This window comes from Tamandua tetradactyla, chromosome 9, assembly GCF_023851605.1.
Source record: "Tamandua tetradactyla isolate mTamTet1 chromosome 9, mTamTet1.pri, whole genome shotgun sequence".
Lineage (NCBI taxonomy): Eukaryota > Metazoa > Chordata > Mammalia > Pilosa > Myrmecophagidae > Tamandua > Tamandua tetradactyla.
Genome location: NC_135335.1, coordinates 3,972,638 through 3,998,962, shown reverse-complemented (window position 1 = coordinate 3,998,962; position 26,325 = coordinate 3,972,638). Strand labels below are relative to the sequence as shown.

The 26,325-nt window shown below is 59.9% G+C and overlaps 1 protein-coding gene and 1 long non-coding RNA gene across 5 annotated transcripts in view; both read right to left on the bottom strand.

Annotated features, from left to right (window-relative positions):
• SHANK2 (SH3 and multiple ankyrin repeat domains 2) overlaps positions 1 to 26,325 on the bottom strand; it is a 630,917-nt gene that overhangs the window by 112,349 nt on the left and 492,243 nt on the right. The gene's annotated exons all lie outside the window — the stretch shown is intronic.
• LOC143645816 (uncharacterized) lies at positions 7,737 to 12,446 on the bottom strand. The gene is made up of 3 exons (XR_013157189.1): positions 12,118 to 12,446; positions 11,654 to 11,777; positions 7,737 to 10,583 (listed from the first exon to the last, which is right to left on the bottom strand). It is a non-coding gene; the product is annotated as an uncharacterized LOC143645816 (long non-coding RNA).

Below are 26,325 nucleotides of genomic sequence, written 5' to 3'. Positions count from 1 at the left end.
CTTTCCTGATTCCAAGGGCTGAAGGATCTGGTTTTCCAGACAGACTGCATTAGCAAAGGAATAATTACTTTTTCATTTTATATTAATTAGAGATAAATGCGACTTGCGGCCAGAGGTTCCCACTCGCGCCAGCAGACGGAAACGGGTCTGGAGAGAGCCACGGAGCTGCCCACGTGATTGTAGTCAAAGCAAGAATGTGGCACAGCCGTGGCACGTGCAGGGTGCCAAGGCAACCGTTCCGTTCCCTGTAGGCTTCTAGATATTTAAAGCAGCTCTTGGGTCCTAGTGACTGCATTTGGGGACCCATGGGGACCCCCAAGTTTCATGTCAAGAACTAATGAAATTTTACCCAAATTAAAGCTCTGACTTTCGAAAACAAATGACCCTTTAAAGATCACCGCTGGCGCAAACCGACTCTTTGGACACCCTGGCAGGAGGGCTCACGCCTCTCTGAGAGCCAACAAAGGATGCGACCTGATGCTTTCCAGCACCCTCAAGCGTGTTGAACCTGTAGCCATAGTGATCAACAGGCAAATTTAGGGTTTCAGAATTCCTACCACCGACGACATGCCTTCCCACCTACATGCCTTCCCACCTACGACAAGGCTCCCGAATTCCTGAGAAGCAGCATTCTTAATTTAAAAAGGCGCCTTTGAAGTTCTCCCATTAAAGGAGAAATGCTGCTTCCTGGGGCCGGAGCTGGAGCATGCAGGAAAGCGCCTGTTCGCAGAAGTCTTACTGGAAAGTTTGTGAACACTGCAAAGGGCAAGTTCAGACACGCCACTGGCTTTGATCTGATCTCCGGTCAGGATTTTCACCCCGGCCTGGCAGGTCCAACTGGGGGGCTCCTGGCCCCTCCCCACCTCCCTGTTGCATGGCCACTCCAGCTACTTGGTCACAAAGGCCGGTGCCCAAGACGCATCTCCCACCCTCCAATGAGCCCCTGTCTCTGGGCTGTGCCACCACAGGGGGTTGAGGCCCGAGGGCTGTTTGTGTACCTGCTTACCTTCCCATGCTTTACTTTAACTCTAAATCAAACGGCAGCTCAAAGCTCACAAGCTTGGAGCAACCCAGAAGGACATCCTGGAGGAGGTGGCATCTGGGACACCCCCATTCCTTAAGCCAGTTAGGCACTCAGGATGGGCCTTCAGGATGAACGGGGTAATGTGGAAAATTGTCTTCATTTCTACTGATAATGGAGAGAAAGGCAATTTTCAGTTCTTCTCTTAGGCACTTAGGAGCCGTGAAACTCGGCTACTGCCAAGAGGGAACTAAAGCCTTGTTCCGAATGTGCCTGCAGCCTGCAGGGAATGTGAGAGTCCGGCTCAGACCTAGATGGGGAGGTGGTGGCTGGGACAGGAGGGCGCTGAGTGGGGTGGGGTAGCTGGGAACCCCCTCCCCCCAGGGGCACGGCCCTCACACAGTGCCTGTCCATCACAGGGCGAAAGGTGCCTGGAGCCTGCCCCCTCCCCTCAGCCTGCGGCAGGGGCAGGGCTTCAAGGCTACGGGTTCCCATCCGGCCCAGGCCCCAGGACCAGGGGAGGCCCGAGGGCTGCAAAATGAGCAGCTGGGCGAGCTGGGTCCCAGGGTCAGCTCCCACAGGTGGCCAGAGGGCTCCGGGTGCCCTCCCTGGTTGTGTGCTGCTGGTGGGGGGCCCCGCCGCCTGGTGGGTGCTTCATGGGATGGCCTGACGTGGGTCCCAGGTCTTTCTTGGGTCACCTTTGGTGGGCTTCCTGGGTGCCCCCCCCCTGCAGCCTCCCACACCCCAAGCCTCTTGGGCCCAAAGCCCCTCTCCACCAAGAAGGCTAGTCTACCGGCCCTGGCCACGGGGACCCCCAGCGGGGATTCTAAGGAGACCTGGGGTAGGGGCCGTGGGACTCAGCTGCAGTTTCTGAACTCCCAGGAAGGGCCCTGCTTGGAGGAGGTGACCACGTGCCAAGCGCAAGGAAGTGGGGTGCACATCAACTGTCCAAGCAGTTTGGGACCCTGCGAGCGTCGGTCAACCCCTGGGGGTGGGACCCCCATTCGGTCCCCAGGGTCCCTGGGAAAGGCCACCTGGTCCTCATCTGGACCCCTGCAGGGGTCTCTGTGGTCATTAAATTGTTCTTTCTTTATACACACACACCTTGGAAGTCTTTTCCCTTCTTCGTATGATAATAAATATATTTAGATAAATGCACACTTATAACGAGGTGTCCTTTGGGGAGCATACACAACGCATGTGTGAGGTTTAATGAAAATCTGCTGAAGGGACAGAGCAGTGTGACACTGCCAAAGCCCCCAGGTTCCTCTCGCTGGCCTGACTCCTTCCCCAGAGGGACCCGGGGTCCTGGGTTGTGATTATCAGGCTGTAGGCTTTCCTTTTAGTAGTCATCCCCTATTCAAACCCCCAAACAATTCACTGATCTGCTTTGAACTTTGCATAAATCATGCCATCATGTCGGCACTGCCTGGTGGCTGAAACTCCTCATTGCACGCCGTTTTGGTGACTGGTCCGAGCCGACGTGCGTAGCTGTAGGTCATGCCGTTTGCACGGCCGGATTTAATGCCATGAGCGCCGCCTGCCGCACGCTCTTGCTGATAGGTGGGAGTCCGGTGCCAGGGTCTCGCCACTCTGACCTGGGCTGCCGGGAGCTGTGCGCACGTCCCTGGACGCGCACGGGTGACAGCCGATCGTGGTGTGTGCCGCGGAGTGGCGCTACCAATTGGCACAGTTGGCGTAGCTTCAATTCTGATAGATAACGCCCAACGTATCCCAAGACGGCTGCAATTTGGGGACTTAGTCATGTTTTCGTACTGGAGTGCAGAAAGCGGAAATGTTGCACGCAGTGGCATTCTAGGTCCTTCCCTGGGCCTCCTGCCACCCCGGCCTTTGCTTAGGTGGCCCAAAGGCCTCAGTCCGTCACCCCAAGAACAAGGATGACAACACCCCTCTGCAGATCCCCGAGAGTCCACCCCCACCCCGGAGCCTGGGTTGGGCATCTGAATCCTTCTCAACACAGTTCGGTAGGCCACACGTACCCACAGAGTGCAAAAGGCATACAGGATGGACTGGGCCTCCTATCCCCATGCTAGAGGCTTTCAGAGAGGGGAGAGGAGATGGTCGGGCCCAAGTGGGGGACGTTACCCCGAAAGCAGAAGGAAGGAAAGGTAAGCAATATGCTTCAACAAGCCAGACGCAAGGGGCCTGCTCACGAGGTGTCCACGCTTCGTGGACGAGAAACTGGAGAACGTGGCTCAGACGGCGGTGGCCTGCGAGGGGGAATGGATTGCTGCTGGGTGGGCTAAGTAGGAAAAGCTGGGCCCCAGGATCGCTGCCTGTTATGGCTGCCCCCCACCCCTGGGTCAGAGGTCAGAGCTCTCCAGTCAATCAGTCTAATTCCCGGGTTCAGGATGGGGAGAAAACCCACCTGCCTGCACATCAAGGGCACCTTGACAGGCATCAGCAGTGGGGGAGGGTCTGGGTGCCTGCCCCTGGGGGATGGGCTGCGAAGCACTGAGTAGGACTGGCTGTAAAAGAGGGGGACCTTGCCTCGGCCTAATGCAAAGAGGAGGTGATTTTGTAGACGATAAAAATACATCCAGTTTGGGAGGACAGCCCCTTCCCAGCGGCATTTACCACCTCCCGAGGCTCCAGGAGGCAGGTGCAGGGGGCCCTGTCGATTCTCCCAAATTCCAAGGCATGAGCAGAGCCCAACCCCATGGCCACCCCAGGCCTGCCTCGCTTGGAGGGAAGCAGGGGGCTCGGGTCCCGCGATGGGGTCACCCAGCAAGGACGGCTGCTTTGGGGAGCCCCACCAGGTCTCGGGGCTCCTAAGCTGCCCAGGTTCATGAACAGAGTGCGACTTCCTGGTGAGGGGCCACGCCTGGGCACTGCGGGGGGTTCCCTCTGCACACCAGATGCGAGGGTTTTCACCGTGTGCAGCAAACACACACGTGGGTCACAGGAGGACGGGGACAGGCTGACTGGACACGAGCCCAGGCCCGCCACTGGGGGCCCGCCTTCCTGTTAAAACAGAGCATACCCACCAACCCAGAGGGTTATGTCCAGGGCAGGAAGTCTCATGGGGCGGGGGCCATGCTCGACCCGGGGCTGACCGCTGCAGATGGCCGGAGACGGGCGAGGGTGAGACTGCCAGGCGTGCTGCCCGCTGCCATGCCCGTCCTCCTTCCTCGTGGCAGGACCGGGATTGGACTCAGGGATCTGTTGCTTTTTGACGTGGCCACGGCCCAGGGGAGGCTCACCCAGCCCCAGGGACTACTCACCCCCTCTCCACGGCTTAATCACTGAAGCCTGACAACCCTGAAGGAGAGCGTATGAGTTCCCTGCAGCTGCTGCAACAAAAGGTCCCAGACATGGTGGCTTAAGCCACACCCCCTCGTTGCCTGACTGCTCCGGGGGTCAGGAGTCAATGTCAGGTTCTCTGGCCAAGGTCACAGTGTCAGCAGGGCTGGTTCGTCCGGGGGGCCCTGGGGGCATCCCGTTTTCTTGCCTTTCTTGGCTCCTAGGGGCCGCCTCTCCCTTGGCTTCCTCCATCTCCAAAAGGCCCCACTCCGTCATCAGTGACGTCTCCTACTTCCGCATCAAGTCCCCCTCTGCCCCCTGCTCCTGAGGACCCCTTAACTTAGGGCCACCTGGATAACACAGAACCACTTCCCCATCTCAGGACCCTTCACTCCATCACCACCCCTAAGTCCCCTTAGCCAGGTGGAGCCACGTGGTCACAGGCTCCGGGGAGCGGGACGCTGGCATCCTGGGGGCCACTGCTCGGCCTTCCCCAGTACGGTGGCATTAGAAAGAGACAGTGGCTGGGGGTGGTGGCCTCTGAGCCCCTCGTTCCACACCTTCCCTCACTGCCCTTCATGGGTGCTCCATTCTAGGCCTCAGTGCAGCCTCAGATGGTCCTGCTTCAAGCTTTTGCAACAACCCTCATCACCCGCTGGCCCTTGGGTAACAGATCAGAGCACTGGGCACACAGCAGCTCCAGGACCAGCCCAGGGGGTATCCCGGGAAGGCTGATCATCCTCCGTCTCCCTCCTCTCCCTCTCCCTTTTCCCTCCTCCTCTCCTTTGTCCCCCTGCTTCCCTGCTCCCCTCTCTGCCCTTCTTTCCTAGCTGTCAGCAGCAGCCTGACCCCCTCCCTTTCTCCCAGGAAAGAAAAGCTGCTTTCCCAACAGTTACGGGGAGTCAGCTACACTCCAGCGTGAGGGGTGGAAGGAAGGACATCTGACCCGCCTGCAGGGCTTCCTGGGACAAGTGACCACACATTGGCTGGAGGGACTCTGGGCACCAGCAGGGTCTCAGGGCTGGGCAGCCTCCTGGACAGCTCTCCCCTGCCGTTCTCGGCCTCAGGGGCCTTTAGGTATCAGAAGTGGGAGCAGTTCGGGGCTGGAGTGAGCTGCAGGGGCGGCCGAGGGGTCGGGTCGCAGAGACCCATGCCCAGCCTGTCCTTGTTCCCCACATGGAGGGGACGCACAGGACAGCCCCTCCCGGCTCTGTGTCTTTGGAGTCCCCAGTCCCCTCCTGTGGGAATCACATGCTCGGTGTGTTCCAGTAACCTCTCTGTCTGGCTTCACTCGACTTCACTCTAGGCTCCCCATTTGGGTGAGAGTGGCCGCGGCACCAGCTCTGGCACTGAGCTGCGTCCCTAAGACCCCCCACCCCACACTCACCCCTTTGGGCCTCAGTTTCCCTGTAGGTACAGTGAGGGTGATTCTAGGGTGTCTTCCCGCAGAGCCTGGCACTTCAGAGGCACTAACAAATATTTTCCACCCTAATTTAGACCTGGGGGTGGGGGGGTGTCTCTGCACAAGCCTGCTGCTCCTTCCTTTCTCAAAGCAGAAGAAACGTTACCTCCCTGTCGCCCCAGTGGAACAACTATGAACTTGCTCTGCCTTTGGGGAGTCCCTGCGGGGCTGGGGGAACCGGGGGTTTAAGGGGATGTCAACGAAGGACTTCATTAGGGTGATCAGATAACCTGCTGTCAACTCAGACACACGGAGAACGACGTGCCTATGGGACGCCCGGCCCGGACCCCTCCTCACACAGAGCCCTCGGGCTGGGGCCCTTCCCTCCACCTGCCCCCCAGTACCCTCAAATGTGAAGTCTGTGGAGCCAGCCAGTTGTCCGTGATCATCGGGGACACCCGCCAGACCTCAGTGTCCCCGTCTGTAAATGGGATGACAGCACTTCTCCTAGGGTGCATGAGCACGGCCGAGCGAGGGAGGGCCACGGTGCCCGGGGCGAGTGGGTGCGATTCCAGATTCCACGTGCGCCACGGCGGCCGGCCCGGGACTGCATCCCACCCCCCTCCCCAGTGCAGTCCGTTTCTGTGACCCCGTGTCGGGCGCGAGGTCTGAGCCCTTCCCCACACTGAGATACAGCTCTGCGTGCAGACCCCAGCTTCACAGGCAAGGAAACCCCGGCAGGGCTGCCAGGGAACTCGCGCAAGGTCAGAGGGGAAAGTGCAGGATTCGAACCCAGGCCCGCTGGCTCCAGAGAGCCGCTCCAACCGAGGAAGTTGCTCAACCTAGAGTGTGATGTCCCCCCAATGAGCCCGGCCGCCACTGCCACAGACAGAGGACAATGGTGGAGGGTGCGGTGAGAGAGTTAGGAGGGGTGGGGAGGAGGGGCCAGGGAGCCCCCGCCGTGACCGGACAACACGGGAACCACCCGCGTTTTGCCCTAACGGCAGGACGGGATGAAGCGTGCCTGACAGGTACCACTGAGGAAGGCGTGCTCGCTGCCAGGCGTGACGGGGGCGCTGGGCCCTGCTGTCCGGTCCAGTCGTGGGGAGCGTTGGGGGGGCTGCAGGTGCCGGGCTGGGTGGGGGGTCAGGCCACTTAAAGGAAAGAGTGATGGCAGCACAGGCGTCCCGGCTTCTCTGAGCTCAAACAGACTTTCTGGTTCCTTCTGCTGACACTGAGCTGAACCTGGTGCCCACATCGAGGGGCCCTGGCCCACTCTGCTGGATCCCCCGGAGTGTGTCAGGGTGAGGGCATGTCACTGGGGCAATGGGTGACCCACACAAGACCAACTGACCCACAACACTTCCAGGACCTTCTGGCACAAGCTAGACTGACCTGCTGTCTAATGGGCACCTCCAATCCAACACAGCCACGGTGGACATCTGCATGGCCAACCTGCACCCCAAACACGGCCTCCCCAGCTTCCCCACCACCGCCCAGCCATGTACGGAAACCCGGCAGTCCCCCCGCCGCCGCAAGCTCTCCCCCAGTCTGTGAGTGATCCCCAAACAGACCCCGGTCTTGCCTCTTCCTACCACCTGTGCTTTGTGGCCAACAGCCTCCTATGGGGCTCCTCCCGGTCCTCCAGTCCCCAAGCCTTCCCGTGCTACTCACCACCCTGCAAATAAAACCCAAATTTCTCACCACGCTGTGCGGGATCTCAGGTTGCCCCTCTCTCGTCTCCCCTTCCACCGGCCGCACCCTGGGCCTTTCTGCTCTCAAAGCCCCCAGCCGGTCTCTGCCTGTGGACCTGCACCTGGCTGCTTGTTCCCAGGCCTGGCTTCGTCCCACCTGGGCTCCGAGCTCACAGCTCGCCCCTCGAGGGGCCACCCCTGGCCGTTCAGCCCATGTCACCGGTCACGCCACCTTACCTTCTCCACAGCACTTGCCACTTTGGTTGGCTCATACCTGGCACCCCCTGCCACTCACCCGGAGCTCTGTGCAGGCAGGGCCAGGTGTCCCCTGCCCCCCCGCTGCATTCTCGTGAAATGTGGGCCCACTGACCAGAAGACAGAGAGGAAAAAGGGGACCGGATCCTCCTCCACTCCTTGGGTTTCTGAATGGGTGGTGAGTTCGAGGCAGCTGTGGGCAGGACGGCAGACCCTGCGCTGTCCACTCCAGGAGGCCTCACCCTTGTGGCTGGTCGCATGGAAATTGATCACAGTGGAAACGCAATGAGCAATTTGGCTCCTCAGCTGCATTGGCTGCATTTTAAGGGCTCGATAACCACGTGAGGCTGGTGGCTACTGGAGTGGGCAGTGCAAATGGGACCTTTCTAGAAAGTTCCAGTGGACAGCATTGCTCCACGCCAGTGAAGAGAAGCAAATTAGAGACGGTCAGTGAGACAGCGGTCTTGGGCCTCCCCTCCAACTCTGTGACCCCTCCTAGGCCGGAGGGAGCTGGGGTGGGGACAGTCCAAAGCCTTGGAGAATGGCCCACACATCCCAGGAGCGGGAACCCCGGGGTCTCCAGCCCTGCTTGGAGGGGAGATGCTTCAGTGTGGTATCTCTCAAGCAGGAGGTCCCAGTAAGCCCTGGGGCTGTGCTGGGGGCTCGCCTCGGCATACTCAGACCCTTACGGAGATGCCCACCCTCCCAGGGTCTTCAAGTCTTCAGGACAGGCTGAGCTTGGTGGACCACCTCCCCAGCCTTTCCTGATAGGGGTGAGGGCACTTCACAGCTGCTGCCTTATTTCATAGGTGCTGCCTTATTTCACAGGCGCTGCCTTATCTCACAGGGAATGCAGTCAGAGAAAGGCATGCAGGCATCCTGTTACTCATTTTTGTAATAGAGGAGAATTTTGGGCCACACCCCCAGCCTGAGGATGATGCAGCCCCTTGGTCCCCCTTGCCCTCAGAGGATTCCTCCAGCTCTGTTAACCCTCAGGCTTGTGGCTACCGGGGTCTGGAGGGGACACACAGGGGCTCCTTGCAGAGAGAGCAGCAACCATCCCTCCTGCCTTCTCCAGGAACCTAGGCCCACAGTCCTGCCCTGATTTCTGCCTGTCTGATGAAACACTGCCACCAAGTCTGCTTGAGTCACCTTCCACCTCTCAGAAGTAAAGCCCAGACAACGAGTACAGAACCAAATCTCCCTTCTGTAATGCAGTGGGTTCTAACTGGGGATGGGTCTGCCTCCAGGGGGCCCTCGGAAACGTCTGGGGACATTCCTGGTATCTCTCTCAGAGAGGGGGTGCCACTGGTGCCTGGAGGCTGAGCCCAGCTGGACACCCCACAAGGCCCAGAGACCCCGCAGCCTTAGCTCACCTCCTCTCCAGCTGCTACGGCCCCATATCTCTGGCCCCTCTTGGAAAGAAAGAGCTGCGCTCGGGTGCTGCTGTGGCTGCTTCTCTGCGCGCTGTCCTTTCGTTCTGTCCAGTGGTGTGTGTGGGCCGTTGCGTGGCCCTCATCCCTCCTGCTTCTGCGTGGGCCTGGCCACCCCCATCTGTCTGCACTCAGCCCTGGGTGGCTCATCCCATGCCTGAGATCAGCTCATTTGGCCATGCCAGCCTCTCTAGGCCAGGGGCTCGGGCATGCCCGGCCTGTGTTCCTCCAGACTCACCTTTCCAATCTGCCCTCTCCCTGGACCACTCGCCTCCAGAGTTCCGGGGCTCCCCCACTGGCCCCATTCATCTGCTCCCCACTCCTGGCCCAATGAACCTCCCGGGCTGTTCCCCGAATGAGGCTCCGGTCCCCTGGCCAGGCCTCCGGGGCTGGGTCATGCATGCCCCCCACTCTCGGGGCTCCTCTAGGATAAGCCCAGGGCCTGTGTGCCTCGGGGTCTTTGCACTTGCCGTGCCCTCTGCCTGGCGCCCGTTTCCCAGGACTTGGAAGTGCTGTCCCCCATTTCTCAGGACACCCCTCCAGAGTGCCCCCTGCCTGGTCCTCCCACTCATTCTGTGCTTTAGTTCTGCTCACGTTCCAGCCCAGAGCTCCGGGTGGGGTGGCGGGACAGGCGAAGGAAGGGGGCATGGTCGCTGGGGGGTCAGCACTGCCTGTGTATGGGTGTCCTGAGGGATCAGTTAGGACACCCATTTCACAGACTAGGCAACTGAGGCCCAGACGCTTAGGGGCCCCAGCAGTGGGGGCGGTGGGCTCTGCCCCCGTGCTCAGCACCTTTCGGAGGATAACTGCCAACAAACCCCGGAGCGGAATGCAAAGCAGCGGGTGTGTGCGTGGAGCAAAGGGGCAGAGCCGTCCCCACCAGTGAGCCCCGCGGAGGACACAGAGACAGCCCTGGCCGAGGGCTGCACGCCTCCGGGGCACCCCGCTTGTTCTCATCCCCAGGCAGCTCCCCTGGCCCAGCCTCCCTCCTGCCTGAGCTTGGTACCCGTTTGCATGGTTGCTAGGAGACGGTTGCCAGGAGTCACAACTCAGTTGGCAACGGAAAACACCCCCGGCGCTGCCGGGGCCCATTCGGAGAGCTGGGCATTCACGTCCGCTCAGTCCCACGTCCTCTTTGCAAACACTTCAAGTGTTCTTTTTTCTAGGATTTTCAGGTCTCACCGAGCAGGCACTCTGCTTAGGAAAGGTTACCAAACAAACACATCAACCCCTGGAGCTGTGCTGAATATGGCACGTAGCCGAGGAGCAGGGTCGAGAGGCAGGGAGACACCGCAGGGGGTGGGGTCTCACCTGTCCTCTCGGGCAAGCAGGGTGAGCCCCCACTGGTGGTGTCCACCGCTCATCTGATTAAGGAGCCCGTCTGCAAGTCTCATCTGCTCAAATTTCACAGTCCCCTGTTGGCCAGCTTCTCACCAGCCAAGCCCCATGTCTCCAGACAAATCTGGAGAGACTGACTGTTCTGGCCCCTGGAGCAGGGAAGGGGGTCTTTGCCACTGCGGTGGAGAAATACTGTCATGCCATGACACCCTACCCAAAGTCATGTCATGACACCCCACGGCCCAGGGAAGCCAGCTGGACGACAGTTACCCTGTGATGGCATCTCTGGCTCTGCAGTGATATTCCAGATATTCCATTTATTGGGAACCCAACTCAGAGACCCTTGGGGGCCTCTTTGATTGGCCTTATCCCACCGGTGGGTGAGACGGATGCTTGGAAGTTAGGGTGGTGGGAGCGAAGTGGGGGTACTCTACTCCTACAATGTCTCCCTCACCAGCCCACCGTCAGTCTGGAGTTCCCGCCCTGTGGCTCCTACTTTGAGCCGTGTGTGAGGGTTAGGACTGGTCACTGAAATTCCAATCTCCTCCCTTCTGGGCACAGGTAGGACAAGACGTCACCACTCTCGAAGCCAGGTGTGGCCAATGAAATGTAAGCAGAAGTGACGCGTGCATTTCCCAGCAAAGCTTTAAGGGCTGACGGGTCATGTACTGTGCTCTTAGCTCTGCTGCTGTGATGATGGAGGCAGCGGGGTCTCCATCCAGCTGGGTTCCTACATGAGGATGACATGGGACAGAGCCCAACAGACCCATCGGGGCCACGAGGTGAGAAGTAAACCTTTGCTATTTTAAACCCCTGAGATTTGGGGACTATTTGTCACAGCAGCACAACACCAGCTATCCTGACTGTTACAGGGTAGGTAGTGTCACACTCAAAGGGTGCCCATTAGAATGCCAACATCTCCAGCAAGGGGAAAATTTCTTCAAGCCAAAAAACTTACCAGCTAAACTCAGTTTGCTGTGGCAGGGAGCTTGGGTTACACTTGGGAGGGGGAGTAGTGGTAAAGTGGGACAAGGGACACTAAACTTGGGTGGGGGCTAATGAGGATGGAGGCAAACAGCGGAGTGTTCCTGGTGGAGGAGGCTCTGGGAGCGAGTGGCAGTGGGATCTCAGGAAAGGGAATGGTTTATGCAGGACCCAGGGAGTGGACTGAAACCAGGGGTGGAGATGGCAGGGGTGCTTATTATGTGATGGGAGGCAGGAAGGTAGGGGAGTAGATGCACTGTACCCTTTACTTTCAAGGGTCTCAGCTTTGCAGTTTGCAAAGTGGGACCAGCCATTCCTGCCTTCTGTTCAGCCCGGCTGCAAGGGGCCAGAGAGCGGATGAGAGGGCTGTTGGTGGCTGCATGGCACTGCCTGGAAAAAGAGAGGGCCTCCATATGTAAAGAGCACCTTTCACCTAGGATGTGAGGGAAGATGTAGCAGCCCTACAGATTTGGGTCCTTACTTGGCAGATGAGGAACTGGAAGCCAAGTCGGTGACTTGCCCAAGGTCGCCCAGCCTACAGGAGGCAGGGCTGGTCCCAGTTGCAAACTTCACGCTGACCCCACCCCCAGGGCCCCTGTGCTGTTGTCTCTCTGACCACCCCAGCTCCAGCCACTGGGATCTGCCATCCTAGGGGCCCTTAGGGTGGCCTCTGGGTGGGGAGGGACTGCAGTGCCGCCATCTAAACTGAGTGTCTGAGAAAGCCACTTGCCTAGCAAAGCGCATGGGTGCTGGAGGACAGCGGGGTACTGCAGGCTCCGACTGGGTAAATAATCCCAGGGCGGGGCCCAGGGCCCCAACCTGACAAGGCAGAGCGTGTTCTGTGGCATCCAAGACAGGATGTACTTGGGAGAGCCTGCAAAGCTCTTGTTGTGAGCAGAAGAGAAATTAATTTTAGTCCTGGAGCCGGCTCTGGCCCGGGAGAACATGCCAGCACCCTGAGGGGGTAGGGGCCTTTTTGCTCACGTGCCCATGGACTCCAGGGGCAGATGCCACCTGACGGGCCAGACTGGCATCCACATCCCCTCTGCCGGCAGCCAAGCCCACCCCCGTCCCAGTACTGAGACCCCAGCCCCCACCCCACCTGCAGAGCCTTGGATGTGGCTTCAGGCTGAGGACTCCTGCAATTCTGGGCCTTTCTATCTCACTGTCCCCCCCATCCTGAGTGGCACCCACTCTCACCTGCAGCCCCCCAGGCCGTACCCTCACCCAGATGCAAAGGGAAGGGGGGAGGGGCCACAAAACCCAGGTGAGTGTCCATCTCTCTCACTCACACTGCGCTTTGCGACGGGGACACCAAGGTGACGCGGCCTGCCTCCCGCCTCGTGGAGCTCCGCGCCTGAGAGAGAGGCAGACACATGTTCCAGGAGGTTCTGACCCGCCGCTGGGACAACTGCACAGATCTGGGCGAGTCTGGCACACCTGCTCTCCCCGAGCCTGCCCTCCACGGAGCTGCAGTCACCACAAGCCCTGAGGCCACCTGCAGTGTGACTGGCGGGGAGTGAGCTGGCGAAACCCTGGGGGACCCTGCTCTCCACCCTTCGAATCCCGCTGCGTGGGTGGTCAGCTGATGAGGACAGCTTTCCGGCCGGGGCAGTGGGCGAGGCTGGGGCAGGAGCCATGGGACTGGGCGGTGGGGCTCAGCCACCCCAGTTCCCAGGAGCTCCAGGCCCCTCCCCATGGCCCCACTCAGAGATAAAGGGAAGGACCCATCCTCTGCTCCCCAACTTCCCCCAAGGACCCCCTAATCAGCACCTAAATTTCTATCACCAGTGCACAGAGGGGTCAGTCTGGGCCAGAGGCAGCTGCTGGACCCTAGGGGCCCCTGTGCAAGGCCCTCCGGGGCTCTCCCTGCTGACCTCACCTAGCTCTGCTAACTCCCAACCAGCTCTGGGCCTCAGTTTCCCCAGGTGTACAAGGAGGGGCCTGGCCATCCAGCTCTGTGGTAGACCCTTCCGCCGTCATCCATTCGGCCCCCTCTTCATCCTCGCTGGAACCCCGACCATGCTAAAGCCCCTTTCTCAGCGCCACGGCTGGGCGCACCCACGGGGTGTGGGGTGTGGGGTCTGCCCTGACTCAGGAGGCAAGCCCGGAGGGGCTCTGGGAGAGCTCCTCGGAGTGCTGGACCAGCCCACACCCCTTTGCCCCTGGCCCCTCCCTTCTTGCTGCCTGGCATTCCGGGACCCCCCAGGGCCACTGCCTCGGACAGCCATGCCAAAAGCCAGGGGAGGTGGCTGGACGGCCCCCAACTTCTGGCCACAAGCGAGTCCCATTTAGTCCCATTTAGAAGCCCCTGAGGTTTGCTCTGGTGGCTGAAGGCAATTCCCACTGGACGCAAGCCCCCAGAGGGGCCCACAGTGTCCATCCAGGGGAGGGGACCACAGTGACGGGGGAGGGGACTGACAGTGACTGCCCAGGGGAGGGGACCCACAGCGACCGCCCAGGGGAGGGGACCCACAGTGACTTCCCAGGAGAGGGGACCCACAGTGTCCGCCCAGGGGAGGGGACCCACAGCGACCGCCCAGGAGAGGGGACCCACAGTGTCCGCCCAGGGGAGGGGACCCACAGCAACCACCCAGGAGAGGGGACCCACAGCGACCGCCCAGGAGAGGGGACCCACAGCGACCGCCCAGGGGAGGGAACCCACAGTGACCGCCCAGGCCTTTGCTCTGTATTGGAGACACCCTCAGTCCATTTTACTGATGAGGTCCGAGATCAGAAGCAAAAGGCTGCCGTGTAGGGCGGGGTCCCGGGTGACCCTGGTTTTGAGGACGGGAGGCAGCAGCACTAAGTGAAAAGGGCCCCGGGAAGGTCCGACGCCAGACAACCCCCGCCCGGCCAGGTGTCCAGAGAGGCCAAGCCACGGAGGCCGAGGGGCTGGCGGGGGCAGCGTGACGGGCAGGGTTTCTTTTCGGTGACTGTCCCCAGTCGGACAGGAGTGGCTGCTGACCAGCTCTGTGCCTGCACCCCACGCACGCACTGGCCCCCTCAAAAACAGTAACTTTGGTGTCACGTGAATTACAGCTCAATTAAGAAATGCAACTAAGACAAGGCGGCTGCAAGAGGCTGTGGGAGTCCGCGCCCTGCCCTTCTCCCTGCCCGGCCGGGCACGGTGGCCTGACCCTGCGGCCCTCGGGCTCAGGGAGAAGCAGAGAGTTGGCCCTGGCCCAGTCCCCGCGGACGGCGGGGAGAACTGCTGCCTCTCCCAGGGGCAGGGGTCAGTGCGAGGTGGGCGGGGAGGCTCCAGGCCCCGACGTGTGACTCCCTGCAATGGGCGCTGGGCGGCAGAGGCTTGGAGTCGGGGTGTCCTTCTGCCGAGGTCCCTTCCTGGGCCACCCAAAGTCCTGAAAAGGCAGGCGGAGTGGCCCCCCCTGCCTCTACCCAGTGCGGGCCCATGCAGGGGTGAGCTGGGTGGGGGCCCTGCTGCCAGTAGTGACAGGAGGAAGGCAAACCCACTGGCAGTGTCAGGGTGCCCCACACCCCAGAAGGCTGGCTGGTCTGTGGACAGCACCCGGTGGGCCAGGCCCAGGGGCAGTGAGGGCAGTGAAGGGGAGGGGGCCGCGCAGCCTGGAGGGCCCACGAGCAAAGCCGGGGGCTTGAGGCCTCCAGAAACTGCGTTATTTCAAGCCAGGGGCGCCGGGGGGCAGCCCCCGGCTCAGTGTGGGATGTGGGTCCTCATACCCCGCAGCCTCCGGGCTGAGATGCCCAGGGGTCGCCTCGCGAGCCTGGGAAGCCTCCGTCCTGAGCCACTCTCCCCAGCATCAGCATCCTCCATCACGGCACCCCAGGTTCTGCAACGAAGGCACCCCCCAAGTCACCACTGGGGACCAGACAGGGCTAGGCAGCTGGGATGGAACAGGTGGGGGCCGCTGCAGTACAACCCGTGGCCAGGGTCTCCGCCCTGACCTGGGGGTGGGGGATGCGGGGGGTGGCCCCTGGATGGAGGTTTTCAAACACATGAGCACATCATTCTGCAATGTGGGTGGAACCCCAGAGAGCGAGGCTGAAGCCCTAATTCCCAGCACCTCGGACTGCGCCCTTATTTGGAAAGCACAGATGGGATTAGGCAAGCAAAAATGAAGCTAACTTCGTTTTCATTTACGGTGGGCCCTTAACCCAATACGCTTGGTGTCCCGAGGAAATGCGGGCATACAGGGAGCAGGACGGGCGTGGAAAGCTGGCCCCCCATGGAGTGTCCTCTCTCGGGCACCCACCTCGGGGCCCCTGCTGAGCCCCGACAGCTGAGCCTCGGTGTGGTCTGAGCGCATAGCTCCTGCTGGACGCCCCCCGTGCTGCCCCCCTCGGCCACCCCACGGGCAAAACACACGGGCCAGCGAAGGAGCATGGTTTCCAAAGGTCATTTCTAAGACGTTTCTCAGAATCCCATGAGCACATCGACTAAATCCCCTTAATTTTTTAAAGACAAGATTTATGACTGTGAAGACTCCGTGTCGGCCCCGTCCGGGAAGGTCCCACTTCGAGGTGGAGTAGCCTCCTGGGGTCGCTCTTGAGGGGCCGGCCCTGAGCTCGCGCCTGGGCCCGGGGCCCTGCGCAGTTACCGGGGCGCCTCTGACAACCATCAGTCAACCAGATGTCGCCTCCTTTCGTCGACAGAAGTCTCAATTTTGGTTAATTTACAGAACCGCTCTTATAATAAAATACTCTCTGCATCGCCACCGCCACTGCCTGTTCCACCCGCGGAGAGCTCGCCGTGAGTGCTGGTGTGACAACGGTCATTTTATTAAAAATAAGAGGGTAACATACCAAATCTGAAATCTGTTGTATAACTAAGCGTTGTGACATGCTTTGAAATTGATTGCTTTTTTGTATCGACGCTATTTTTCACAAAGAAAAAAAATTCAACTGTGATGATAAATACCCAGCTATATGATGATATTGTGAGCCACTGGCTGTACACTTTGGATGATTACAGGGCATATGAATATACAATACATATATCGATAAAAAACAAATAATAATTAAAAAAAACCCTCATAGGTCAAATTGAAAATTTATGTGCTATCAGCAATAGAATACTTCAAATGTTGATTCGGAAATGTTCATTTTTTTTTTGGAATATTAAAAAATTATTTGAATAGAATTTTGAGCTGTAAAAAATAATGGACATAAAAAATTTAAAAACCTTTATAATAGGGTATTGAACCTATTTAAAAATGAGTAAAATCACACAGGATAAATAAGCGAATAAGAACGCACAGCAGGACTTCAGAGAAACAGCATACTAATAATGCTTGCAAAAAACATTTTGAAATAAGCTAGTGTTGAATTGGAAGTGAACGGGGAGGGGCAGGCACGACCGGCCAGAGGGCGAGGGGTGGCGGGGGGGGGAGAAGGGCATGGCTGGCTAGAGGGGACCCAGGGGCTGGGTCTTGGGGGACACAGGCTGTGGCCTGGGCTCCCCCTCTGGCCCCTACAAGAGGCTCACGCCGAGCGGCTGACCGCGAGGAAGCAGGATGGATGGACAGGACACGGGGCACGTCGAGGTGGGGGAGTCCCTGGGCCCCCAGACCCAGGTGGAGGCTGCCCACGAGAACCCGGCCCGGGGGAAGGTAAAGCCTCACGATGGTGACAACAGTATCAACAACAGAGCGAGCGGGCCAGACCCCACCTCCAGACAGACCAATCAAACCGACCCATCAGACAGACCAATCAAACCGACCCATTGGACACCAGCGGAGGCCATGACTCTACAGAGAGCGCCGAGAAAGAAGGAAGGGATTAAACCTTCATCTTGTCTCGAGAACTTTGGCTTAACGGAATGGCTGCGTTTGATAAGAGAAGCTCTTCCTGAAGGAGGGATGTCAGCGTGAGGAGCTCACACCCCGAAGCCCTAAGGAACTCAGCAGAGCCACCAGAGACCAGCCCTGGAGGAGGGGACCACCAGGTGGGGGGTTGATGGGGGGCTTTGACCAGGGGATCTGGGCCCCTCGATCCAGCTCATGTCCCACCGAGGAAGGGGTGGCGGCGGCCGGGTCTCCATGCCTCTTTAAGTACAAAGCACACGGCCCCTCTATGAGGGGGTCTTCAACCCAAAGTTCAGTTTCAATGCAGCGAAGCCCCCAGAGCTACTTTCCACTCACAAGCAGCAAAGAGACCCGAGAGAGAGAGGACAGTCTGGACGGACACTCTCGATGGACACACCACCCAAGGCAACTTTGGGGCAAGCCAAGGGCACGGCGGGAGAAGGCCATTCCGGGGCGACTGAGCCTGGGCTGGTTTCAGGTTCTGCTGGGGGGGGTGACTGCTAAAGGCTGAGGGTTGACAGCGGCTTGGAGGTCTCACAGGAAAGGGGCTGGGCTTTGGAGAGACGCAGACAGCTGTGGGAGAGGGGAGGCCACGTGACACCTGGGATTTGCTAACAAAAAGGAACGCAAAGGGGCAGATGAAGCAAAGTGTGTTGCATTTCCAGAGAGGGAGCTCTCCATGGGGGTCTCTGCAACCTTCAAGTACATCCCACCCTAGCCCTGAGACCCCCAGGGGCTCCCCGTGGCCATCTTCTCTGCTGGGCTCCACCCTGTTTAAATGGAGTGTATAGTCCTCCTCTCATTTTTCCCCAAGGGACATTTGACCTAAGAGGCCTGCCTACCCCTCTGACCTCACTGCCCCCCACCGACAGCTCCGGAACCTGCAGGGCCCTTCTCTGGTCCCGGCTGGGCCTGGCTCCCTCCCCGTCTGCCTGAACAGCCCTTTCCCCAGCCACTTCCTTTAGCCAGGCTGCTCTGGGGGCCCAGCCTAAACCCCACCCCCAGTGAGCTCCCACCTGGTGGAAAGAGCCCTGTCCCCCTTGCTGTCCTCTGTCATGGCAGCCCTGAGTGTATCATTGTGCACGCTTGTGTGCATATTTGTGCGTGCGCTTGGATGCTCGTGTATCTGCGTGTCTGCACATCTGCACGTGCGTGTGCTTCCCTCTGTGCCCCAACCACTGTGCTTTACCATGCCTGCCGACCTGGCCGCAGCCTGCTGCCCTCCGGGATGCTGCTCCAGGAGGATGGCATTTGGCTTCTCCTACTCTCTGCCCAACCCCCACCCAGGCACACAGTCGGTCCTCAATAAAGAGGATTTAAATAACCCCCTCACTCCAGGGGGGAGGCAGGTAGCCAGCTGTTTCAGATAAATACAACTTCCCACCGTGCACCCCAGGAAACCCCAATGTGCCTGCTGGGGAAAGGACCGGAACCCCACTTCTGTGACCTGGGCCTAGAGGGCAGGTGGGGCCAGTGCCACGCCCCCACCTGCAGGCCATGCCCTGCCTGCTGTCCGTATTCCCCCTGCTTCCAGGGCCAGGCCCTGTCCAGCGGGAGAAAGCTTCCAGGAGTGCAGACTCCTGGGGGAGGCAAAAGGACAAGAGAGCAACAGGAGAGAGAGAGAAACGGTTAATGAAGGGCAGCATCTCCAGGCCTCCCTCTGCCTCTCCACCGGGGAGCAGCTGCTGCAGAGGGGATGTGTGTGCTGCCCAGCGCTTGCCAAGGCCCGAGCAGAAATGCCAGATCCCTGCAGTCCTGTCATCCCAGACCCCAGCCTACCCTGTAACCCCAGCCCCGCATAGCCTGGCAGCTCTGGGCCCCTGCAACCCAGAACCCAGGCAGCCCTGCAACCTCAGCTCCATGAGGCTCTACAGTCCTGACCCTAGGTGGTTCCAGCAGAGCCAGACCCCCACAGCCTTGCAGCTCCGGACCCCCAGGCAATCCTGTAACACACACTCAACCAACAGATCCCCTAAAGCTCTGCACCCCAAAACCCCTGACAGCCCAGGGACATCCCAAGGGCTGCTGTGTTGACACGCAGCCTCAAGCTGACCCGTGTGTGCCTTGTGTGACAGAAGCCCCGTGAGCCTCTGCTTTTTCAGCCAGCTCAGGTCTGCTGGGAGCAGGAGCTCAGCCCCAGCACGGTGGGTCCCATCCTCAAAGGAAGCCGGAATCACCCTTGGGACAGCCACCAGTGGCTGAAGCACGCACAACAGTTCTGGGCTGATTTGCCCCCTGCAAAGAAGTTGAACCCATCATCTGGTAAATACTCTAATCATCTCCGCATTCCCCTGAGCGGGAGCTAATGTACTTGCGGGTCCCGGGCACAAGGACTCGGCCTGCTGGAAGGCTGCCCCCCCCCCCCGGCTGTGGCAGGACCCGTGCTCCAAGCACGCGGGGCCTCTGGAGCTGACGAAGGAGCCAAGGCAGCTCCCAGCCCCAAAGCCCGGCCCCGAGGCCGCCCGGCCTCCAGCTGGACGCAGCACTCACTGCCACCGAGTCCGACGGCCGCACTCCCGCCCGGCCTGGCTGTTATGTACGACGAGGAAGCTGAGGGGTGGGGGGCACGAGGAGGGGACACGGGGGTCCCCGGACACTTGACCTGCCCCGCCTCCCCCAGGCTGCCTCCTTTTTGTTGAAGCCCAAAGTGAGTCACGGGCACTGGGAACACGGGAGCAGCTGCTTTGTGTGCCTGGAGATGCCCCATTAACCCCACGGTGGCCGAGGCGCCCGTCTGGCCGGGGGTGCCCAGAGTTCCTTGCATAATAATAATAAAAAAGCCTGAATAATTACCGACATGCACAATGGGAAGAGTTCCTAGAACACTCCCTAGTCCTGGCTTCTTTCGTACAAGGTGGGAGTCTCCGGCGGACCTGGCCCCCACGTCCCGAGCGACCGCGGGCTGGGGCCCCAGGAGGGACCGGGCGTCTCTCTCCAGTTGCCCACAGCCCGGCCGGGCCCGCGTAGCTGCTCGATGGCGTCCACCTCCGGACCCCTGGATGGCAGTTTCGGGAAAAGGTCAGCCTCTCGGGGCAGCAGGTTCTCCAGGCACCTGAAGAGGGCCTGGCTGTCTGGAAAGCTGCTTTCTCTGCAGCTTCCCTGGGCACACACCGATCGGGTAAAGCAGGACCGTGGACGGGCTCCTGGCAGTGGGGCGGGTGATAGCGTGACGGGGGAGCCTGAGCCCCTCCTTGGCCAGCCATGCAGACACCTCTCTCTCCGCAGCCGTCCTCTCTGCTCTCGCTTCACCCCTCCAGCCTCCACAGGCCTGCTCCCCTTATCCCACGGGACACTGGTGGGGGGTAGGGGCAGGTCTGAGCAGCCCACAGAAGGGTCCCTCACTGTCCCCTCCCATAGAACAGATGCTCAAGTCTGAGCTCCCCCATCGCAGGCTCTGGAATCTTCTGTAAGCTGCTCAATCTCGGAAAGCCTCAGTTTCCTCACCTGTAAAATGGGGACGAGAATGCTAGCCTCCCTCCTAGGGCCCCGGGAAGGCTGAGAGGAGGTAATGTGGGTCATGTGACAGGCCTGGCGGGGCCGAGCGTGAGCTGGATGCGTCATTATCCGCAACCAGGAGCAGCGGGAGGGGACAAACTTCTCTGCTCAAGCGACAGGATTCTGGGCAGTTAGTCATGTGCTGACCATTGCCTGGCATTCTGCCCAGTGAGAAATAACAGGTAACACACAGGAGTTCTAAAATCGTGAGCTTTTCTGTGATACGTTTTTCTTTAAAGCACGCAGTCAGGCCGCCCTGGAGACGGAAAAAAGCCGGGTCTCCAGGTCACAGCTTGGCAGGGAGCGGCCTGTCCAGAGGGACCCCACTTGGGACGTCCAGGCGTCTCGGTCATTTGCCGTGACCTGCGCAGGGCCTACCGGGGTTGAAGTCCTGCAGTGGGCGCCAGGACCCCTGTGCCCGCGGGCAGCCGAGTGGGCCTCTGCTCTGGCTTGCAGCTTTGCAATAACACAACCCAGGCCAAGCTCTGCGGGTGAGGCGGGCAGCGCGGGAGCTGGCCCTCGGGTGCGGCGGGATGACGACGGGAGGCACGTCCTCCATCTAAGCCCGCGTGTCTATGAGGATGGACGTGGGTGTACACGGGCCACCTGAGGACATGGTTTTTATGAATGTGTGGCCCCCTGGACTAGGACGGGTCCTGACCACATCGCAGGGGGCACCGAGCCCCAGTCAGAGAAAACCACAGGGGGAGGCCAGGAATCACAGGGACCCAGAGCAGAGCCAGGGGTGGGAGAGAGGCGGGCACGCGATGGGAGGCAGCCGGGGACTGCGGGAAGTCAGTGCTAGAGCCCACAGCCTGGCCTTGTCACCTGGCTGTGGGCCTCGAGCCTCGGAACTTGTGAGCCAATAAATCCTCGTTAAGCCAGCCAGGGAGTGGGGTTCGTCCTGCAGCCCTGGCAGACTCGGCCAGCGGGCCTGACTTTTCTGGACACCAGGATGCGGTGCAGGGAGGGCACCAGGGCTGCCTGTGCAGGCAGGGGTTCCAGGTCAAGGGCGCTGGGCTGCCCGAGCCCTGTGCCACTGGGTCTCTTTCAAAAGCGAACCAGACAAACCACCCCCACCCCGCCCCCTGATGCTGCCCAGCCATGCCTGACAGCTAACCCTCAGCAATCAGCGATTAGACGGGCCCTGAGGCAAATTTCTTGGCTAAAAATGCCCATAAGCCTCCTAAAGTTGATTTTTGTTTTGATTTGAATGCAGCTCCATAACTGCAGCACCGGGGGATATAAACAAGGTGCAGAAAGGGTCCTGATGAGAAAAGCAAGCAGGGGGCACTGGCGGGCACAGGACGCCTGACGGTGGGCCTGACACTGGGGCCCTGGGCAGCTGCGTGCCAACAACCTTTGGGAAGGCAGCTGTCCTTCTGCCTGGTTCCCCGCCAGGGTGCCTCAGCTCCACGGACGGCTATTAAAGGTGCCAAGGGCATGTCTCCCACCGAATGGAAATGGCGCCAGCCTGCCCCTTCCATGTTTCACTTCCCGACCCCTCCCTCCACGCTAAGAGGCCAAGTAAACCCTGGAGAGTGGCCCCCGCCTCGGGAGTCACACCCACTGAACAGGGCTTGGGACCCCAAAGGCTCACAAATCAGAAAAGAACAACGCGGGCTCCAGAGCGGGCATTTTGTGAGCCTCTTCATTTTTAATTATACAACAAACACACACATCTATTTATTCTTTCCTTAAAAGCTACGGTAGAGAAGCGCTAAGTCCCCCGTCTCCTCTTCCGAGGCAAAACCCCATTATCGCCTCGGCATGGGGCCTCCCTGACGGCTGGCCCTGCCTGTACACACGCATCCACACGCCTTGGGGAAGTGTGCAGTAGGGAGAGGAAACAGCGTATTTCCACATACTTAACAAATGAATCGATGCTGTAACTCGTGTCTGACATTTCCGACGACGTTTTGGGGATCACTCGTGTCTGCACGCGCACCTCCTCTTCTCCTGAGCTCCTCTGCAGGGTCAGGCATTTGCCGGGCATTTACTGAGTGCCCACCAGGTACCGGCGCTTCCGGGCAGGAGGTAATGGTGGTGGGCAAGGCAGAACCTTTGCGCCCAGGCAGCTGACATGCCCGCTGTGGGGACAGACCGGTCCCAAGGCGCGACGACGTACTTTTACCGAGGTGCAGGCGGCGGGGAAGGGGAGGGGAGCGGCGGGGCAGGGGGCCTCTGACCCAGAGGCTGGGGGGGTGGCAGCTCCTGCCAGGGTTGCTGGGCTCAACACCACCCGCCGGGCACTCAGCCCCGGGAGGGAGCTCGCTGGCGTCGGGTCCGGCCACCAGGTGGGGCACCCCGGCCTGCACCTCCACCCTCGCCACGCAGCCACGTCCCCGGCCTCTCCTGGGGGTTCCTGACTTCTGGCCTCTACCTCTCCTGCCTTCTCTGCTGCCCTCCAAAACTCCTCTCTGACGGGCTCCAGGCAGATGGAGGCCCAGCCTGATTTAATTAGGCCGCACCTTAAGTAACCAGGACATCTTCAAAAGGTATGTACACAGTCTCACCTCCCAGGGACTCAGATTAAAACATGTGACTTAATCCCCAACAAGTCCTTTCCAATCGTCTCTCCATTTCAAAGGTCGCTGCAGAACAGGTGCTTGCCAGGCTCACCTTGGGGAGGTGAGGGCCAGGAGCCTGGGGGGGGACAGGTGACCACCGCCAGCACCCCAGGCCCCCATCTCTACTGACCCAACAATGGCCGCGTGCTTGCCTGAGGGCTGCCAGCAAAGCCTTGGGGCTTAAAAAGTTTCACTAAAGTAAAGAACATTCCTTTTCTTTTAATTCAACGTGCAAACTCTTGGAATCTGCCCTCCCACTTCTGTAGCCCCCCCAGTCTGGACAATTTGGGGTGGTAGCAAGAGCTGAGTATGTCCCCCACCCCTCCTCCCCGCCGGCCTCGGCTCTTGCTCTGTGAGTAGGCCGGCGAGCCCACCTGCCTGCTGCAAAGAGAGGGGACAGCACTGACGTCCACCCCCAGAACTGCCCGCCAAACCTCAGACTGTCACCGGGTCCCGGCTGTTGCTGTGAGTGTTTAGTTAATTCCTGATTTACCCAGCAAACAGCAGCCACTGCCCTGTGTAAGATGAGCAGCTGAAGCTTGGACGAAAAAAAAAAAAAAGGAGTAAGAACTGATGCTCCTTTAAGGCGGTCAGCGCCTAGCAGGGGAGATAGTCAAGGAAGCAATTAATCAAAAGATAATGTGGAGAGTATCATTACAGGGTGGCCGGGCGGACAGAGGCTCCGGCCCACTGCGGAGCGCTGTGGGGCCGGAATTGCGGGGTTTGTGGGCAGATGCAGGGGGCCGTGTGTTGCAGGGTCAGGGCGGGGGTCACGGCTGGACACGGGGCTGCTGGGCACACAGCCTGTTCCCCAGAAAAAAAAACAGACCAGGTTGTGACGTCCAAAAGGGTCATTGCAAAGCCCTCCTAGAAAATTAACTCACAGCACACACCATTTCTCCCTGGGACATAAGAAGCCAGGCCAAACGTGGGAATTAGAGCAAATCACTGCTGACCCCATGCACGGATGCGGGAGAGGCCGAACGTGAGGTGATGACGTGCGGTGCGCTGGCTCAGACGCATCCCGAGCCTGGGGACCCCACACCCCACAGGAAGAGGCCAGCAGAACCTCAGGGCAGTGTGTTTCCCGGCTGCCCCTGGGGAGCTAGGGCAGTGCAGAGCCAGCTGGGCTGGGAGCCCCGCGCCAGGGCAGGTGCACCCCTTTTGAGTGCCCAGGAGCGCCTTACCCTGCCCAGGCAGGAGGAACCCAGAGCTCCAGGCCAGGAGCTGGGCGTGGGCTCGAAACCTGCAAGTCACTCGCCATCTCTTGTGACTTCTGTCCAGCTCCTTTTGGTCACCAGGCTGCAGCTGCCTAGTCTGCAAAATAGTGCCAAGGCAACTTTCTCGTGAGGCCGGAGACAATGGGGTGAGACCCTGGCACCCAACGATAGCAGACAGGGCCACTGTCCTTCTGGCTAGGTCCCAGGCGGGGGAATCTTGGGGGACAGCAGCCGTCCTGGTCCCCTGTGCTGCACCCTGACACCTGGGCCATGCAGTGCAAATGGCTGTGACTCCCAAGCTGAAAAGGCAGCTTCCCCACTGGAAGGGAAAGACGTGCCTGCCAGGCTGTCTCGGACACCCCGTGCCCTGTGCACAGCCACTCCAATGGGCTGGGAGATTGTTCCCCAAGGACATGCATCACAACGAATTTGGGCACAAACCTCCTACCCTTCAAACGAGGTACCCAACCTGGGTCCCAAATCATAAAATTCATGGCCCCGTGTGGCTGCAGCTCATGTCCCCCAACCCACAGTGGCCCCAAGGACCACCCCCCTTCCAGTGTGGCCCAGGCTGGCTGGGGGGGTCAGCTGGCAGCACCTCCCTCCCGCTGGACTTGCCTTGGCCCCCTCCTGAGTTTTCACTCCTTCCTTTGCTTTGGACATACTGATGGGAAGTCTGCACGGCGGACCCCGGAGCTGCAGGGAGACTCCAGGTTCTAACTCATGGCCGAGGCAGTGGCTCTTGGAGAAGATTCACATTTCTTCCACCAGCTCAGGGCCTGCCTTCCCACACTGCTAATTTACACAAACGACTTCGCAGGCGTGGACTCACAGGCACCAACCCAGACGTCCACTCCCTGCCTAGAGCCATTTCCACAGACTCACCGTCCAGACACCAACGGAAACTACAGGTTTCCAATCTTCAATGGCCCTTCCTCAACTATGAGAAGGCTCGACTCAAAGCACAAAGCAGCACTTGATGGGAGCCCCACTTTTTATGACCCGCCTGCATGGCCCCTCCCACCTCTCTCTAGGTCTTGCCCCCAAAACCATTTGTTTCTTCCCACTCCCTCCCCAAACCCCTCTCTTCCAGGTCTCCATGGCTCTGCTCTCTTTCCCCTGCCCGTACAATCTGCATCACAAAAGCCACCAAACTGGCTGAGTTCCCCTTCTTTGCAGGTGACAGAGGAGGGTGGCTGGAGGGAGAGTAGGCAGCCATCCCTCTCCCAATGACCAACTGACTGCCTTGAATGAATGAAGGCAAAGGTGCCGGAAGGAAGTTACTTTCTGAACTTTCTTCAAAGATAAGCACTTCAGCTCGATGACTCAGGCAGAAGTGCAGGGCCACCGTTTAGATTTCTGGATCTTTGACTCTTCTACATTAAACACTGACGTCCTACAAGGTCAGCAGGGAGGAGAGACGTGACAGGTGGCACCTAAGCAGGGCCCAGGAAGACGCCTTCTGCCCGGTGGGCCAAGACCTCAAAGGGACCATCTGAACAGGCGCTGCAACCCAGATGCCACCCAGGGCCAAAGGAGAGGACAGCTCAGCCCTCAGAAAGGGAGGTGTCGCTCAGCCCAGCCTGGGGAGGGTGGGAGGAAGGAATGGGCAGTGCTTCCTGAGGACCAGATGGTCACGTGCCCTTGACTATCCCTGGGCCGAGATCAGGGACTCCACCGAGTGTGGCCAGCCCAATCCCAGTTCAGGGCTGGGTCAGAGGGTCTGGACTGCTGGGGCCTGGGAGAGCCCGAGGAGGGCCCCTGGGCAGCACACAGCCCCGGGTGAGGTCAAGGACCCCTGGACAACGTGTGACGAGGCCGGCCAGCTCGGTGAGGCAGAAGTGGCCCCGGCAGGGCATGGCGTTC